This window comes from Gigantopelta aegis, chromosome 7, assembly GCF_016097555.1.
Source record: "Gigantopelta aegis isolate Gae_Host chromosome 7, Gae_host_genome, whole genome shotgun sequence".
Taxonomy (NCBI): Eukaryota; Metazoa; Mollusca; class Gastropoda; order Neomphalida; family Peltospiridae; genus Gigantopelta; species Gigantopelta aegis.
This window is the reverse complement of record NC_054705.1, coordinates 21,931,952-21,951,951: the sequence shown is the minus strand read 5'-3', so window position 1 is coordinate 21,951,951 and position 20,000 is coordinate 21,931,952. Positions and strand designations below refer to the sequence as shown.

At 38.8% G+C, this 20,000-nt stretch overlaps 1 protein-coding gene across 1 annotated transcript in view; it reads right to left on the bottom strand.

The window, feature by feature from the left end:
- The window catches only part of LOC121377473 (fucolectin-7-like), a 53,377-nt gene extending 38,682 nt beyond the window's left edge, over positions 1 to 14,695 (bottom strand). Inside the window, exon 1 of the mRNA XM_041505476.1 lies at positions 14,506 to 14,695. The gene's annotated coding sequence lies outside the window, so the exon portion shown is untranslated. The remainder of the gene's footprint in view (positions 1 to 14,505) is intronic.
- Between the last annotated feature and the right edge of the window lie 5,305 nt (positions 14,696 to 20,000).

The following is a 20,000-nucleotide window of genomic DNA, read 5'->3' as shown; positions in this document are numbered from 1 at the left end:
ACGACCAGAAACACATGGAATGTACAGACACTGATATTCTATACAAGAATGTATATTTAATATGCGAATTTAATCGTAGAAATATTTTATTAGTCGGAAACATCTTACAATGCAGCAAACTCGGGAATGTCCCTTTAAGGGGGAGTTTACTCATCCCTCTCAACTCGTCGACCCCTACAAGGAAACCAGCTGGAGAACTACACCATCAGGTAAGGGGCAGTTCGTAGAGACCAGCAACACCTATTACTTAACCTCGGAGCGGAACGGGGTGTACTGGCCATTGACAATACTCATCATATCTTCAAGTTGATACTGCCAGAGGAATATCAAGCATTGCTTTGGGAATGCTACGTTGACCTCATCAAGTTCTTCTCGATCGCCCCACCACCACGCCATTAGTTCCGCCGCCAACCTTTTCAAGAACCTTCACCTCCAGGTAAGGGCTTAGGTCGGACTTTAAACGTTTGGCCGTAGTAAAAAAAGTATGTTTATTTTTTTTATATAAATAGTCCGACACACTTTATTTTTGACAGCCGTGTAAATTGTTAAAAACACTTTAAAGACTTTTCGACCAATATTTTTAAATTTAACTTTTGACTTAAATATTTTTTACATGAGTAGAGTGAATTAGGTCACTGTTGGTCTTAGGTCTCTGACCTAAATACTAAATTCTTATTCCAAATTCCGCCCACATCAAACTTTCCACATACCCACCTGACCTGGATTTAGTCAGTGACGATCTCAGAGGCTAAGCCCGTGACTGGCGTGTTCGAAACATGCGTGGTATTATGAACACGTACGCATTCTCTAAGTCTAAGTTTAAAAATATACCATTAAAAAGATATGGCCATGAACTGAAATTGCGATAAGATAGGACGTTACATTTGGGCCTATTGTATACGAAGCCAAAATGATGTTGTCGACCAGCTAATCTCTTGGTTTTTTTGCGGCCTTATGTATAAAATATCAGCGTCACATCTAGTCAATCCCTTTCACGTAGCTCAATCTTTGATAGTCCGATCAATAATTCAGTCATTATTGTGAATTTTATCACCTTTATTATTATTATTATTATTATTATTATTATTTTATTATTGGCAAAGGTACAGTTTACAACATATATATTACAAACTACATTGAAAAAGAACAACACACTATACACACATCACGTAATTGAACACAAACAGTAACTGAAAAAAACACGTATGTACAGCCGATGTTTCGGAAAAGTATAACATGTATTTAACACATGGTCTATTTCACAGCAGATCTCCTATTTACACGACGACTTTTGAATAGATATTATATAATATATATATATATATATATATATATATATATATATATATATATATATATATATATATATATATATATATAAATTTAACTTTGATGAATTGTTTTACAAAGAGCGCTCATCATTAAACGACGTCATCAGTCGCAAACGTTTTCAACAGTATTCGTTAATATTGCCTGAAGAGTGTGGTCATTATTTGACCATACGAAACAGAGCTGTAGCAATAAAACGATGAAGAACTACTGAAGTCTGGAATTATATATATATATATATATATATATATATATATATATATATATATATATATATATATATATATATATATATATATATATACTCACACACACACATATACATTAAAAACCTGCTGATTAAAGAAACGGAGAAGAAGAATATTTATTGACCTCATTAATTTTAACACCTCATTAACTAACAATTAATGCAAGCTTAGCTCGTCAAATACCAAAACTGTTCACTCGTTTCATAAAATTGGTATGACTGGCAAGCTTGTTTAGTATTCTATATATACTCCCTATGTAATATATAGAGGTTATTATACGAGCTTGTGTGTCGTACTGATTTTACGAAACGAGTGTCAGGATTATTGTATTGAGCGAGCGAGAGCGAAGGTAATACATGAATCCTGACACTCGTTTCGTAAAATCAATACGATTCACACGCGAGTGTAATAATTTCATTATTATCCACATTATTCAAAATATTAGTTTTATGAATAACAAGCTAAGACCATATCAAAACGTTTGAAACGTAACTTAAAAGAGACAACGAAACGATGTTATTTTCCGAGAAGTCTTTACACATATCTAAGACTGGGAAAGCAGCATTAAATTATGACGTCGCTTCACAAAATTGCGTCATTCGTTGTGCACGTGAAATCATTATGATACACGTGACATCTATGCCATGCCTATGTATTTTTACAATAGACAGTTTCCATCGTATCGCGGGCACAGGTACCGGTTCGCGGGAACCTGTTCATGACAAACACTCTACCGATGAACAGATGGTGTGTATTACCATTTGGTTTGTCGTGTAGTCCATACTTTTTTGCAAAATTTCTCAGACCTGTTGTACATTATCTCAGAGCACTTGGTTTAAGACTTGCTGTATATGTTGATGAGTTTCCGTTGATGGTATCAGAAATGTTAATTAGTGATAATTGTGATTTATTGATTCACACATTGCAGGATTTAGGCATTGACATTAATTATAAGAAAAAGGTAATCTATAACAATCACAAGTGTTAGACAATGTTGAGTATACTATGAAGAGAAGTCGTTATTTGTTTTCGCAAAAGAAGCCCGTTCAGCAGATAAAACGAAACATTCGTGGTATATTTCGAGAAACGGTGTCTGCTAGATGTTTAGCTAGAATATGTGGTAGGTGTGTTTCTGTGGCCTGGGCAGTTAGCCCTGGTAAACTTTTCTTACGCTCAGCATATAGACTATTAGCACCAAGGAGCTTATGGGAATTCATAATAACTTTGAATAAGGCACAAAGGAAGACTTGAGTGGTCGTTGAAATCGGTTGATATATTTGATTATAAAGAAATATGGCCACAAGGTTTTGATGCACAAATAGTGACAGATGCCTCCAGTATAGGACGGGGTGGAGTACTGGACACCCAACAGGCTTCCGGCAATTGGAATTACAGAATTTCCAAACAATCGTCAAACTTCAGAGAGTTACTCGCGATACTAATGTCTCTGACAGCTTTCGCACCTCACATAACAAGTAATCAATACAGGTCGGTAAAATTACTGACAGACAACTCATCCGCCCTTGCTTATATCAGCAATCAAGAAAGGCAGTGTGGTCAGTAGCTATAGAAATGCGGATCTCCATATGCTGCGGACGTCAACAATACACACGCGGATTACCTGTTGAGAAGTGTAGATCATCACAGTTGGATGCTACACCCAGCACTGTTTGCTTACATAGACAAACTTTGGGGTCCATATACGATAGACAGATTTGCAAGTGTCACAAATGCCCAACTCCCAAAGTTCAGTTCACGTTTCTGGGAATCAGGCAGCAAAGGAATAGATGTTCTATTACAGACAGACTAGTCTCGGGAAAACAGTTATGTAAATCCTACATTTTGTCTTCTACAAGTGTTTGCATAATTCACCAACAAAGAGCAAATGCGACAGTCATCGCTCCCAACTGGCCCCGCCAGCCATAGTATAGACTTCTTCAAAGGATGTTAATAGCATCTCCACTTCGCATTCCAGTAAACCAGTCATCTTTCCAGTCTATGGGGCATCTTCCAGAGCCTAGCAAACATCCTTCATGGAAGATATTTGCCTGTAGAGTGTTTGAAAACATAGACTAATGAATCTCTAGTAGCATCACAGAGCCATCAGTCAGCTACCATCATGTCTGGCTCCTAGTACTTTATATAGTTACAGTAGAGCTCTTAACAGGATGTGTCAATTTTGTTTGGAACGGGAATATGACTATCCCCAAAGTTCCTCGTGCTTGTCAGAGTATCTATGTTATGTTGCTAATTCATCGGATAGGCCCCAGTCTGTGAATGACCTCATCAGAGACACATTTATTGTACTATTGAAATCTGCCTTAATTAAATCTGGAACATATAAGAGTATGAAATATTCTGAGATTATGCCAGTAAAAAGCTGTATGGATTTGTTTTGCAAGTGGTCGAGTAATGGCATGCTAAGCGTGAAACAATTACGACAAAAAGCCATATGCCTTTTATTTTTGAGTTTAATCTTGCCACCATCTGACATCGCCCCGAAATCTATTCAGTTTGATTCTGAAACGGGGTTTCTCTCAGGGTGTGTGTTCTCTATAGACCAAATAACTTTCCAGTCGGATGGAAGTGCCAGTTTTGTGTTCTTTGGCATAAAGAATGATGCCCAGAGAACTGATTTCGACGTGTTATTACCAAAATATGATCTTCCTGTACTGGATCCTGTAGAAACATTAAAGACATATATCAGTAGAACAGAATGTTTATGCCCAGCAACGCGAGCAGTATTTCTGTCTCTAAGAAAACTATACAATGGTGTAGATGCGTCTACAGTGGCACATATACTCGAAGAGTGCATGGAACCTGCCGGCCTGTCTGGATTAGGATATTCTGCAAAATCGTTCAGGCCCACGGACGCCACTACTGCTATTGCTAGCGTTGTAGATCCCAACATAGTTCAGAAACCTGGCAGATGACAATGTTCAGATATATTCTACAACAATTATGTTCATTCCAGAACTCCTGCGCCATATGTGACGGATCTGTTTCAGATGGATGCAGCTTAGACTAGTCCGTCACTATTGTGAACATATCTGTTCTGTACTTGGGTATTACAGCAGTTTGTAGTTCCATGTTTTAATGTTCCAAAGGCATTGGTCTAGGTTACTATTTTCAGCCAGTGTAATTTCATTCAGTGAGAGAAATAAGCAGAATTTTTATTAGACCACAGGACAAATACATCTAGAAATCTACTTGTCCTCCAATATTTTCACTTGTCCAAATAAATGGGTTGTTTTATTTTAGTATTTAAGTGATGTTTGTGGTTACTCCAAATGAAACTGCACAGAACATTTTTACTTGTCCACTGGATAAGCACGGGGGTGCATTTTGTTTGTCAGAGCAGATTTTTACTTGTCAGGACAAAGTGCTTATTTCGAACGCTGTCATTTAGGGTCAGAATTGTATCAGGTTTTATTGGAATTTTGAACAATTAACTATTTCGGCAATGTGAAATATATATTGTTCCATATTATTTCAGTTATTAAAGTAATTAACTTTTTGGTTATGTCATTTGCTTGGTCACTGATATAATTTTACATAACGTGTAGTCATGTGAGCAAGCAATGTCATATTGTGGAAGCGACGTCATAGTCGCTTCCCAGCAGTCTTAGCTTTGTGCACTAGATGTTTGGTATCCACTCTCGTAGTATTGTACGGTGGCGTATTCGTGGGTGTGCATTATGGGTAGGACTAAAGGTAATGTGAAATATATTTCTTCCATATTATTTCAGATATTAAAGTTTATTTAACTTTTTGGTTATGTCATTGCTTGGTCACTATGGTGTAATTTTACTTTAAAAAATAAAGCTCCTGCGTTTGTAGCTGTGGTTTGTTCGTCATCAGTCTCTGATATATATCTGTAGTTCTGTAGTATCGGCTTGAACACTCACCTAGTCTTGAATTGCATATGGGAAGAGACCTTTGAAACTGAAGGTAGTACTAAACTGAATAACTTCCGATTGGGTCAAACTTCAAGATGCGAGTGCGAGTGCGAGTGCGAATAATTTGTACATTCTCATATACCACTAGAGTTTTGAGCATGTCCGTCCCGGGGCCTGTCTTTGGATAGCCAGGGGCTTATCTCGGGACAGAAAAAAATTAAGGGGACAATTTTGAAATTTACATACAAAAATAAAATAGTGGGCCTTTAAAATTTAATGCGCATCTCTAATTAATATAATTAATAAAGAAAATTCTACTCATTAAATTTGGTCGCTAGATTAGATCGGGTGGTCAAAACGAAATTAGGTAAGATCGGTGGCCTGACTCGGGATAGGGGATAGAGATGAAAATGGGCAGAATTTACAAGCCAAAAAAAAAAAGAATTGACTGCTCGGTCGATATTTATATAACTTGGAGCAGTCCAAAAATAAATAAGAGAAAGAAGAGAGGATCGGACGATTTAATAATATTAAAAAAAGAAGTAGTTTAAAGTCCTATCTATATGTTCACGTGAGTGGCCTCGTTAAAGCCGTTAGGGTGCACAGCTTGTAGGGACGATATGGGTTGCATTCCGTCAAGAAAACCCCTAGATTGACAGTCAATAGACGTTGAAGGTGTAGTGCTGTGCTGAAATACAGATCTTGAGAAGCCGGATCCGTCTGAACGAGAGAGGGAATCAGACTAGGGTATAGTCCAGTCGTCATGGGTTGGTATAGTGGTGCGGTCGGGCCCGACTCCGGAGGATACGAGATGGTATCACAATAAAACAAAGTAAAGTGTAGAACAGAGTAGTAGGGGTCGACCGCGCTTCCTATTTCTTCTTAGAGTGGGGCGGTCACTTTTTCAGTGCTGCTAGGACAGAATCGGACATGTAGAGACTAAACGCGAACAACCGTTGCGTTCTGCAGAATGGCCGTCATACGAGTCACGAAAAAACATAAGTCGACAGTCAGACGGAGAATTGACGTGGAGGCAAGGAATCTCGCTAAAAACAAATCCAACCTGGTGATGCAGACTGTCGAAACGAGAAGCGTTCCAGCGTTCAATCAGTTCCAATGACCGCATACATCCCAGTAGAAAACTTCACTTCGCTGACTTAAACAAGCGAAGTGAAGGATCCCCAAGTCGAGCCGCGAAAGCACGTGCAGTGGGCACAAGCGAAACAAACACGACTTACCGCATTAGGCTCAAAACTGGGAATGCTTCGAGATGTACCCAACTTTTGATAGAGAAGTTAACACCACAAGTCATGTGAATGGTGATGAATGTGAGTGTGTTGGTTGTAAAAACAAATTAGTTTCATCTGGGCCATCTCTCTCTCTCTCTCTCTCTCTCTCTCTCTCTCTCTCTCTCTCTCTCTCTCTCTCTCTCTCTCTCTCTCTCTCTCTCATGTATGTGTGTGTGGTTGTATGTGTGTATGTGTGGTGTGGTGTGTGCGTGTGTGCGTGTCTGTGTGCCTGTCTGTGTGTGTGTGTGTGTGTGTGTGTGTGTCTGTGTATGTGTGTATATGTGGGTGTGTGCCTGTGTATATGCGTGTCTGTCTCTGTGCGTGTGTGTGTGTGTGTGCGTGTGTTTGTGTGGGGTGGGGGTATGTGTGGTGTGTGTGTGTGTGTGTGTGTGTGTGTGTGTGCCTGTCTGTGTGTGTGCATATGTGTATATGTGTGTGTATGTGTATGTGTCTATGTGTGTATATGCGTGTCTGTGTGTGCGTGTGCGTGTGTGTGTGTGTGTGTGTGTGCTTTATCAGTTTACACATACCCCGATCGAACATAAAGCTAAACCACGTGTGATATTTGTCTATCGCTCAGCAATTTAAAATAATAATAATAACAACAACAACAACAACACAAATAATAGAAGTATTCACTTAAATTGCATGCATGATTGTATAAATGTTCTTATTTAAATTTTCTTAATTTATATTTTTTAAATGTACCATGTTCTTGGTATTATTCAGTGGCGTAAACTGTGCCAAAACGTGGAAGTCGCGCACACACACACGCACACACACACGTGTGTGTCCCTCACCCATCCACCCTCCAAAACACACACACACTATTTGGCACCTTTCTACGTCACTACACTGGAGCGTTACGTAACTGTATGTCGGCCCTTATAATAAAGTGGACCTACTTACATTTTAATTCCCCTTTTTATTACAAAATATGATATTTTCAAGAGTTGGCCCCCTTCCTAAAACATTTTGTGGGTTTTCCCTTGTAGTAGTGTAGCTAGGTGGGTACGGGGGCAATGGACCCCCAATCAACTTCTTTTTTTTTTTCTTTTTTTTTTACTGTATTAAGTTTTATAAAAATCAGACATACATAGTGTGGGTTGCCCCTTCTAATAGTGGGTTGCCCCACCCCACGACCCACTTCCATATAAAATACGGGCAGGCCCGTAGCCAGCATGATTAGCGAGGAGGATCGAAATTTTAAGTGGACGGAACTCATCAAAAGCGAGTGCCTCAGCCATCTGGGTTGTCTGTCCAGGACAGTAGGTTAGTCGTTTGTGGTTAGTGGGAGAGAAGAGGGTGTAGTGGTCTACCCTTTGAATCGTTAAAACTCGCTTTTGCCACTTTCAGGTAGCACGTGGCCGTTGCATTGTCTGGATCTGAGGGGTTCGAATATAAACTCACCATTGTGTCTACATTTCCACAAGAAGACCCGTTAGCCCAATATTGCATTCTAAAAAGTGGGGGGCTGGACGCTGGCCAGTGGTAAAGCGCTCGCTTGATGCGCGGTCGGTCTAGGATCTATCCCCGTCGTTGGGCATATTGGGCTATTTTTCGTTCCAACCAGTACACCACAAGTGGTATATCAAAGGTCGTGTGCTATCCTGTCTGTGGGATGGTGCATATGAAAGATACCTTGCTGCCAACGAAAACATGCAGCGAGCTTCCTCTCTAAGATACCAAATGTTTGACATCCAATAGCTGATAATTAATAAATCAATGTGCTCTAGTAGTGTTGTTAAACGGATTTTGTAAAGGGTGTCACGACATTCTAAAAAAGACAATTTAAGTTTGTCGAAAAAAAACAAAAAAAACAAGATATGTAGGAGGGTTGGGAAAGGTGGGATATGTTTACCGGAAACGTTTGAAATAAATATGCCCAGAGACGCGTTTTCAAGGCTATTTAGTGATGAATAGATTTGGATCTTTTGATGATCGATTTAAAAAAAAGAAGAAAAAAACCACGTTTGTTTTGTTTAACGACACCATTAGAGCACTTTGATTGGATGTAAAATTTTTGGCAATATGACATATAGTCTTAGAAAGGAAAGGATATTTTATATCCTATAGACAAGATAGCACATACCACGGTCTTTGCTGTACTAGTCGTGGTACACTGGGCATTTTGTTAACCATCCAAAAATTACCTATTTTAACGAAACCTGTTGGGTCAGCATACATCTTATTTCAATATGAGCTATTGTGAATAGACATTTTTATCTTCAATGTTTAGCCACTGTATTCTTGAACTTGGACCATTGTGACGGTACATGCTCTTAATTTCTTTTCGCCTGTGGCGTTATTAATTGTTTTAGAAGGCCGTGTGCAGTTCCAAATGCACTTAGCTAGGTGAGGAACTTGTTACGTAATACTTCTGCGCGATGGTCGTCTAATACACACCCAGCCCAGGTGCGGAGCCATGTGGCCAGTAGTTACGTAATACCTCTGCGAGTGCGTTTTTTACAACCGTGATTTGGCGACGATGGCGTCAGTAAGTCTGGCGATCAAAGAGAAAAATGCGTCTCTGGGAGAGGTGGAATATCAGATGATAGGGGGAGGACCGCCTTGTACCCCCAGGCGATATTCTGATTTTTATAATAAATAGCTATAATTTGAGAGTTATGGGGAGAAGCAAAAAGGACGGCTCCCAGGAAACGTAGTTCGTTTGGACTTTGGTGAATATTTTATTTCTGCTCTGTTGTATAACCTTGATGTGATTGATGTGACTTAAATATTTTAATACTGTATTATACCAATATTCTTTAGACAGTGTCTTCGGTCATCTGACGAAGTAAATCGTAGACTTTTTGTTCTAACATTATACGAGTATTTGGTAATATAAAGCTTAGCCAGTCATCCTAGAAGACCTAGGTAAACTGTAGGTTATTGTCTTTATTGTGATAGGTACCAGTATTAATTCTGTGTTACAAGGTTACTGAATGAGTAGTTAAGGGTTAATTAAAAATTAACCAGTTAGGAATAGTGTTGTAATTCCTTTATTAATTAAGTTCTCCTGGCAGCGTTTCTCAATTATCACACGTTACTGAACGAGTAGTAAGGGTTAATTAAAAATTAACCAGTTAGGAATAGTGCTGTAATTCCTTTATTAATTAACTTCTCCTAGAAGCGTTTCTCAATTATCACACGTGTGGGTGTTGTGTCACGGTGAAGTGATTCGAATTTTGTGTAAACTAGACACCTAGAGATTAACTAATTAAGTGATCAGTTCTGGGTTGTTATTATTGTTGTTATTAATTAACTACTGCGGCTGTATATTTGTCAGCGTAGGTTAATACAGATTCCAAAGTGTATTCTGTTTTGTTGTGTTTTGTAGTGAACTAAACGTGCTATAATAATATATACTTTATAAGATCGTATCTCTGATCATACCTAGACGAGCCAAAGCGGGTATACACTGCCTGTTACAGAGATATCTAATAGATATACAGTTAGGAGAGATATTTGGATAGTCGTGTTTTATTCATTTACGGGTATTATAGAATCCCCGTGACAACCATATACGTAATATAATGTATATTATAAGGGGCAGATTCATGATTTTTTAGGGAAGAAAGAAAGAAAGAAATGTTTTATTGAACGACGCACTCAACACATTTTATTTACGGTTATATGTCGTCAGACATATGGTTAAGGACCACACAGATTTTGAGAGGAAACCCCCTGTCGCCACTACATGGGCTACTCTTTCCGATTAACAGCAAGGGATCTTTTAGTTGCGCTTCCCACAGGCAGGATAGCACAAACCAGTTTTGTTGAACCAGTTATGGATCACTGTTCGGTGCAAGTGGTTTACACCTACACATTGAGCCTTGCGGATCACTCACTCAGGGTTTGGAGTCGGTATCTGGATTAAAAATGCCATGCCTCGACTGGGAACCGAACCCAGTACCTACCAGCCTATAGACCGATGGCCTAACCACGACGCCACCGAGACCGGTTTTAGGGAAGAGTGCAAGATTTAAAAAAGGGCAGCTATATAGTACTCATAGTGTAGACGCAATGTAGAAAAAGAACACCCAACACAGTCAAAATTACAGTAACTCGCATTACATAATAAACTGCAAAAACATCCAACTGACCAAGATTTTACATAACCCGATTAATTTTATTATTTTTACATTGTACATGTGTGTATTTATCTGTTAAACACTAAACAGTGGATTTTCAGGGCATTTTAAAATGGGGGTTACACACACCAAAACCCCTCCCTTGGATCCGAGGCTGATTATTCTTCTTCTTCTTATTATTATTATTATTATTATTATTATTATTATTATTATTATTATTATTATTATTATTATTATTATTATTATTTTAGGAAACTTTCTAAAAGGGATGTAATGTAAGGGAATTCATGTACCATATACTTGAAGCAAGTGAATGGTCCGTTTTTGGCACTGCAAAAAAACATTTGGGGCTATTTTAATGACAATTTAGTGGAAATATTTATAGGATAAATCAGGTCCGTATGAACCAGAGGAAGCCCCCCCCCCCCCCCCCCCCACACACACACACTTGTGAGCCTTTTTTTTATTATCACATTAATGTTTGCCATTGTAACCAAAATCTCCCTCCCCCTCCCCCCTCTCCCAAAGTCGTTCCTACGAGCCTGGAAATGCTAATAAAGGTATTAAAATCAGAAATAAGGATTAAAGTAAAACATATTTCACTGTACCGATTTTTTAAATCTTCTATCAATATTTTCTAAACGGAGTTATTTCCCCATAATGAAAAAGTTCCATCTTAGGTGGTTAGGGTTAGGCGTTCAACGACACGATCAAAACCGTATTGCGATATATTACGATACAACAAACCGTATTGCAGTATGTATTGCGATATATATCTGATATTTATGGATTTGTTTAATGAAGGCAGAAGCGAAACAAATCCAATTGTGTAAATTTAACATAATGAAATAAATAATAAATGAAAGGAATAAAATGTATGAAGTTTAATTACCATATATATATATATATATATATATATATATATATATATATATATATATATATATATATATATATATATATATATATATATATAACGTACGAGTATTATGCACTGTTTCCAGAAAGATATTAACAGATAACACCGTTGGGACGTTTGACAGCTTGGGAGAACACCAGGAAACATTTTTGTACTCTACTAGGACCTACCTTTAATTACCGGTAGGTTTCCCCCACGTTTCGTCCAGACAAAAATCGTGAAACAAACCCCAAAACCAACATTACAATGACAGATATTCCACATACTAGACGGTCACCTATATCGAGGGGAGGGACGTAGCCCAGTGGTAAAGCGTTCGCTTGATGCGCGGTCGGTCTAGGATCGATCCTCGTTGGTGGACCCATTGGTCTATTTCTCGTTCCAGCCAATGCTCAACAACTGGTGTAACAAAGGCCGTGGTATGTACTACCCTGCATGTGGGATGGTGCATATAAAATATCCCTTGCTGCTAATCGAAAATAGTAGCCCATGAAGTGGCGACAGCGGGTTTCCTTTCTCATCATCTGTGTGATCCTTAACCATGTCTGACGCCATATAACCGTAAATACAATGTGTTGAGTGCGTCGTTAAATAAAACATTTCCTTCCTTCCTATATTTCATCGGCCTCGGTGGCGTCGTGGTTAGGCCACGATTGGAAGCCAGTTTCGAAAATGATATATTATTATGATAAGACTTCGGAATTTGTTGACTTAGATTTTAAGATAGCACATAACATTATATTCACATATTCCAAATTATTCAAATACGGTAAAGTAGCATCTAGCCAATATCCTGTTTGTTTTAAACAAGAAGAAGATGTGTGTCATTTAGTGTTGTATTGTGATGAACTTATGATTTAATTTATATTTTTCATGAAATATGTAGTTATATGTTTAAGGATAATGTTTTGTCTGTAGAATTGTTTAAAAAAAATATTGCTTTTTGGGTGTTACTTCAAAATACAAAATTGCTCAATTGAATTCATCAATGCTTAGCTCTCAATATATAGAATATCAGTTTTCAAGAGACGTTTAATAGCGGAATCAAGGGATATAAAGCATTTTAAGCATTATATGCATCAGAACTTCTTAATACTTTTAAATCAATATCGCTTTAAAAATAGATATTCTGCATTTATTAATAAATATATTAAAAATAATATTTTTCTTGATCTAAATAATGATGAATTAGTTTTTAAATACCCACTTGAAAACTGATATTTATATTTAGTATTTTTCTTTAAAATGTCATAGTATCTTATAACATCAATATCCCTCAACGTTGTTTTAATGTTTGCTTGTGTTTGTGTGAATGTGTGTGAGTTCGTGATAAATATGTGAGTGCTTCTATGCAAAAGTATATGTGTGAATCTTTTTATTATTTTTATTTGTACATTTTATTGAGTTTCACAAATAAAACGAAAAAACAAAAAGGCCATCGGTCTACAGGCTGGTAAGTAATGGGTTCGGATCCCAGTCGAGGCATGCGATTTCTAATCCAGATACCGACACCAAACCCTGAGTGAGTGCTCCGCAAGGCTCAATGGGTGTAAACCACTTGCACCGACCAGTGATCCATAGCTGGTTCAACAAAGTTCATGGTTTGTGCTATCCTGCCTGTGGGAAGCGCAAATAAAAGATTCCTTGCTGCCTGTCGTAAAAGAGTAGCCTATGTGGTGACAGCGGGTTTCCTCTAAAAACAGTGTCAGAATGACCATATGTTTGACGTCCAATAGCCGATGATAAGATAAAAAAAATCAATGTGTTCTAGTGGCGTCGTTAAATAAAACAAACTTTACTTTACTTTTCCTTCCTATATGGACTTCGATATGATCTCCCAGGCTAAAAAGCATGTACTTTTTCGCTGCTGCCAGTTCGTGTCATCGCTAAGTTAAAGTCACCGCGTAAACAGACGAGTGGTATGCATGGTTATTTCCACAATTTCTGTTTGTTTGTCAAATAAGATACAAGAAAACAATAACGTGTAAAAATCGTGATACACAAAACTGTATCGCGGTTCGTATCGAGCTGATGAAACATCGCGATATACCGGTATACCGGTTTATCGTTGCAGCACTAGTTAGGGGCAATTAAAAATGTATGTTTGTTTTTGTTGAAAATCTATAAAATGTATTCCATCAGTATAACAAAACATCGCTATCATTCTTTTCATATTTAGAAGTGTCCGCGGACCCTAGCTGTAAGCACCCATTGTAAATGCGGGGGGGGGGGGGGGGGGGGGGACGTAGCCCAGTAGTAAAGCAATCGCTCGAGGTGCGGTCGGTCTGGGATCGATACCCGACGGTGGGCCCATTGGTCTATTTCTCGCTCCAGCCAGTGCACCAGGACTGGTATATCAAAGGTCGTGGTATGTACTACCCTGTGGGACGGTGCATATAAAATATTCCTTGCTGCTAATCGAAAGAGTAGCCCATGAAGTGGCGACAGCGGGTTTCCTCTCTCAATATCTGTGTGGTCCTTAACCATATGTCTGACGCCATATAATCGTAAATAAAATGTGTTGAATGTGTCGTTAAATAAAACATTTCCATTGTAAACGTAGTAACCCCTCCCTGTAGTTGCCCCTTTTAAACGCTACACCCCCTAAAACAGGCCCTTTAAAAGGCTATTATTACCTTCCATACAAAACAATTCATAACAGTGTTATTTGACTAATAGACATTTTAAAGATGTTTACTAATATAATAATATAATAAATTCGCTGACCTGTCTTGGCGATACCCACGCTGCTATATCCGTTCTGATAGCTCCAATATAGTATGAATACATACTAAGAAATTTAATATATTTTCTTGTACACATTAACTATGCTCACAGACGTCAAATAGCGTTACCATCACATATTTCTGAATTTAAGCCAAATTCAAAAGAAAGTACGTAGAGCAACTTTGATGTCCATAATCGTATTGAAACGTCATCGTATTGTTGACGTCATAGTTATATTTCCGACAACGTCCGTAATATACGGAAACTATCGAAGTTTTGTTTTTGTTTTCAAATAGGCCATTTCTCATTACAGCCAGTGCATCACGACTGGTATAGCAAAAGCAGTGGTATGTGCTATCCTGTTTGTGGGATGGCGCATATAAAAGATCCCTTGCTACTAATGGAAAAAACATGGTATCACTTATATGCATCATCCCACAGACAGGATACCACATACCATGAACTTTGATATACCAGTCGTAGTGCACTGGCTAGAACGAGAAATAGCCCAATGGGCGCACCCACGGGGATTAATCCCAAAACCGATCGCGCATCAAGCGGGCGCTTTACCACTGGGCTAATGGGGTCTTAGATCTGAAATTAATGGGGTTTTAGATCTGAACGATGAAAAATATAAAGTTTGTTTTGTTTAACGACGCCACTAGAGCACGTTGATTTTATATGCACTTGCCCAGAGACAGGTCAGGACAGCACATATCACGGTATTTGACATAGCAATCATGGAACACTGGTTGGAATTGGAAAAACCCAATCAGAGAATGGATCAGTCGAGGATATTCGATCATCTCTCTAGTTGAAGAAGTTTGTTTTGTTTAACGACACTACTAGAGCACATTGACTAATCAATCATCGGCTATTAGATGTCAAACATTTAGTAATTCTGACACGAAGTCATTAAAGGAAACCGGTTACTTCTTTCCTAATGCAGCAAGGGATCTTCTATATGCACGTTTCCACAGACATGATAGCACATACCACGGCCTTTGATATACCAGTCGTGGTGCACTGGCTGGAACGAGAAATAACACAGTGGGACTAATCGACGGGCATCGATCCTACACCGACCACGCATCAAGCGAGTGCTTTACCACTGGCTACGGCCCGCCCCTCTCTAGTTAATGCTGACCTGAAGTTTGCTGGGTCGACCAATCTCAGTGGGTCAGACATATTGTCTTGTATCTACACATTGCCACACGAATAAAACAGAAATTAATTGGGCGCATGTTTTACAATTTACTGGGCCTTCTTCATAATATTATACATAATCACGACAATTATATATTTATGCGATTTAAAATATGAATAGAATGAAAGAAAGAAAACCTCTCAAAACCGGTGCCTCCGTAAACCGGCATTACCTGTAAACCGGACATTTGTCATGGTCCTTTTTGAAATATCTGTGCAGAAGAGAATCTCTCTTAAACGGATACCTCTTAAAACCGGACTTTTTACTTGGTCCCAAGGGTGTCCGGTTTAGAGGAGTGTCATTGTATATTAATAAAACACAAACTGTTACTTAAAGTCGCAGACCATGGCTTCAGTGTCTCCATAACCATTACATCTCAGACCATGGCTCCATAACCATTACATCTCAGACCATGGCTTCAGTGTCTTCATAACCATTACATCTCAGACCATGGCTTCAGCCCCTGAAAATAACTATAGGGTGTCTTCATAACCATTACATCTCAGACCATGGCTTCAGCCCCTGAAAATAACTATAGGGCGTCTTCATAACCATTACATCTCAGACCATGGCTTCAGCCCCTGAAAATAACTATAGGGTGTCTCCATAACCATTACATCTCAGACCATGGCTTCAGCCCCTGAAAATAACTATAGGGTGTCTTGATAACCATTACATCTCAGACCATGGCTTCAGTGTCTTCATAGCCATTACATCTCAGACCATGGCTTCAGTGTCTTCAAAGCCATTACATCTCAGGCCATGGCTTCAGTGTCTTCATAGCCATTACATCTCAGGCCATGGCTTCAGTGTCTTCATAGCCATTACATCTCAGACCATGGCTTCAGTGTCTTCATAGCCATTACATCTCAGACCATGGCTTCAGTGTCTTCATAGCCATTACATCTCAGACCATGGCTTCCGTGTCTTCATAGCCATTACATATCAGATCATGGCTTCAGTGTCTTCATAGCCATTACATCTCAGACCATGGCTTCAGTGTCTTCATAGCCATTACATCTCAGACCATGGCTTCAGTGTCTTCATAGCCATTACATCTCAGACCATGGCTTCAGTGTCTTCATAACCATTAAATCTCAGACCATGGCTCCATAACCATTACATCTCAGGCCATGGCTTCAGTGTCTCCATAACCATTACATCTCAGACCATGGCTTCAGTGTCTTCATAACCAGTACATCTCAGACCATGGCTTCAGTGTCTTCATAACCATTACATCTCAGACCATAGCTTCAGTGTCTTCATAACCATTACATCTCAGACCATGGCTCCATAACCATTACATCTCAGACCATGGTTTCAGCCCCTGAAAATAACTATAGGGTGTTTTCATAACCACTACATCTCAGTCCATGGCTTCAGCCCCTGAAAATAACTATAGGGTGACTTCATAACCATTACATCTCAGACCATGGCTTCAGCCCCTGAAAATAACTATAGGGCGTCTTCATAACCATTACATCTCAGACCATGGCTTCAGCCCCTGAAAATAACTATAGGGTGACTTCATAACCATTACATCTCAGACCATGGCTTCAGCCCCTGAAAATAACTATAGGGCGTCTTCATAACCATTACATCTCAGACCATGGCTTCAGCCCCTGAAAATAACTATATGGTGTCTCCATAACCATTACATCTCAGACCATGGCTTCAGCCCCTGAAAATAACTATAGGGTGTCTCCATAACCATTACATCTCAGACCATGGCTTCAGCCCCTGAAAATAACTATATGGTGTCTCCATAACCATTACATCTCAGACCATGGCTTCAGCCCCTGAAAATAACTATAGGGTGTCTTCATAACCATTACATCTCAGACCATGGCGTCAGCCCCTGAAAATAACTATACGGTGTCTTCATAACCATTACATCTCAGACCATGGCTTCAGCCCCTGAAAATAACTATAGGGTGTCTTCATAACCATTACATCTCAGACCATGGCTTCAGCCCCTGAAAATAACTATAGGGTGTCTCCATAACCATTACATCTCAGACCATGGCGTCAGCCCCTGAAAATAACTATATGGTGTCTTCATAACCATTACATCTCAGACGAACGTGCGATTTTAGAATTATACACAATGCATTTTGAGGTATTGCATACACTTGGATGACCAGAACCACTTCAGGTGTACGACAATTAATACGGTATTCTAAATAATAAAATGTAAGTATTTTAAAATACGCCTTAGTGTTTAACAACTAGGGTCTGTCACTTTAAATATTTGTTCTGTCCTCTCTCTCTCTCTCTCTCTCTCTCTCTCTCTCTCTCTCTCTCTCTCTCTCTCTCTCTCTCTCTCTCTCTCTCTCTCTCTCTCTCTCTCTCTCTCTCTCTCTGTGTGTGTGTGTGTGTGTGTGTGTGTAGTAGTAGTAGTAGTAGTAGTAGTAGTAGTAGTAGTAGTAGTAGTAGTAGTAGCAGTATTAGTAGTTGGAGGGGCGTACAATCCCGTACACCCTTTAAAAAACACATAATGAATTTATTACCTTTTAGATCTTTTTTTTTAATTAAACTAAAATTACACTAACAGTCAAACTTTTAAATAAAATACATACATTTTGAGTTTGAATTTAGTAGCATATCATAACATTCCTCAAATTATATTGGATTTTTGTAAACAAATAACTATGCAAGGTATTTACTGCTTTTTGTTAGCTGTTTGACACAGACAAGATAGCACACAGCACGGTGGTGGCTGGAACAAGTCCAATTATTGGTCAACCGACGGGGATAGATCCCTGATCGACGGCACCAGGCGAGCGCTTTACCACTGGGCTACGTCCCGCCCCGTTTACTTAATGCGCGCCGTGTACAACGTCTACGGGTGTATTTCGGGAATGTCAGCTACTTTCGATTTTAAATTCAAAGAAATAATAGCTTACTCGGAACACTACGTCCCGAGTTAATAGATAACGTCGCTATCCATAACACCTTTACACCGTCGACTTTGTAATGTGTTGCCTTGACCCAGCTACAAGTACATGCATTTTTACATATACCGGGTACGTTTCGAGGACTTTATGATTTAAAGCTGCAACCTCTGGTTAAATTTTATTATTTAGTTAAGGAGTATTAGTCCAGTAGCCAAGTAGGTATTTTTTCCTTAACATTGCAAAAATTTCCCCAAAGCAGGTTATTGTTGATTTTGGTAGGGGAAGCCGTGTAGAATCAGAATCTGAATGATGTCCAGCTGACATCTTTCAGCGTTTTGCGTTTTTCAAAATGGCGTCCAAGATGGCGGCCGCCATAACCCGAAAGGCTAAAACACACGTATGTTCGCAAGTTTATGTTGGATTTTCTGTTGTAATACATCTTTTTCAAGTGCCTCAAATGATAAATATTGGCAAACGTATGTCCAAAATTGCCGCTATGATATGATATGGCTAACAGTCATGAGGAGACAGACGTCATCATCGTCAATCAAGTGATGTTGGCAGCCAGACAAAGTTGTTACAAAACCATTCACATTGTATGTGACGATACAGATGTCCTTGTACTATTGGTACATTACTACAACACACTGATCATTACCAGTGATTTACTTATGGTGCCAACACGTTCTAAGACTAGGAAAATACCCCAGCAGACAGTGACGAAGAAGGAAATGAAGATGACGATGATGAATAGAAATCAGAACTGCACATGATAATATGAGGAATATAATGAACAGTGATTAAATGACAAGGTTAATTGTATGATAGATGATAATGGGATAATTGAAGGAGGGGTCGGGCATTATTATGCGAACCGTCAGCAGATGTCTAAATCATAGCACAATGTTGTTATTGTTGTTGATAATGTTGTCATAAATATACTAAGCTGGTAAAATTATTATGATGAAAATTATACTAAATATCATACATGATTAAGGTCATACATTTAAGCTGGATTTTGATAAATTCCCTCTAGATGAGTTTATCCACCATAAGAACTTTGAAAAACAGCTATTACAATAAACTGTACACAATAGAGCGCAAATTGGCCAATGCATATATGTTTGTTTATTTTGCGCTTCATTGTCGTGGCAATTTTGGACATACTTTTGCCAATATCTCTCATTTGGGGCACTAAGTGGACTCCAATTGTTTTGTAACCTCTCTAGATGGATTTATTGACTATAAAAACATTGAATAAGATGTATTACAATAGAAAATCCAACTTAAACATACGCATGTTTTAGTCTTTCGGGTTACGGCGGCCGCCATCTTGGACGCCATCTTGAAAAACTCAAAATGCTGAAAGATGCCTGCTGGGCATCATTCAG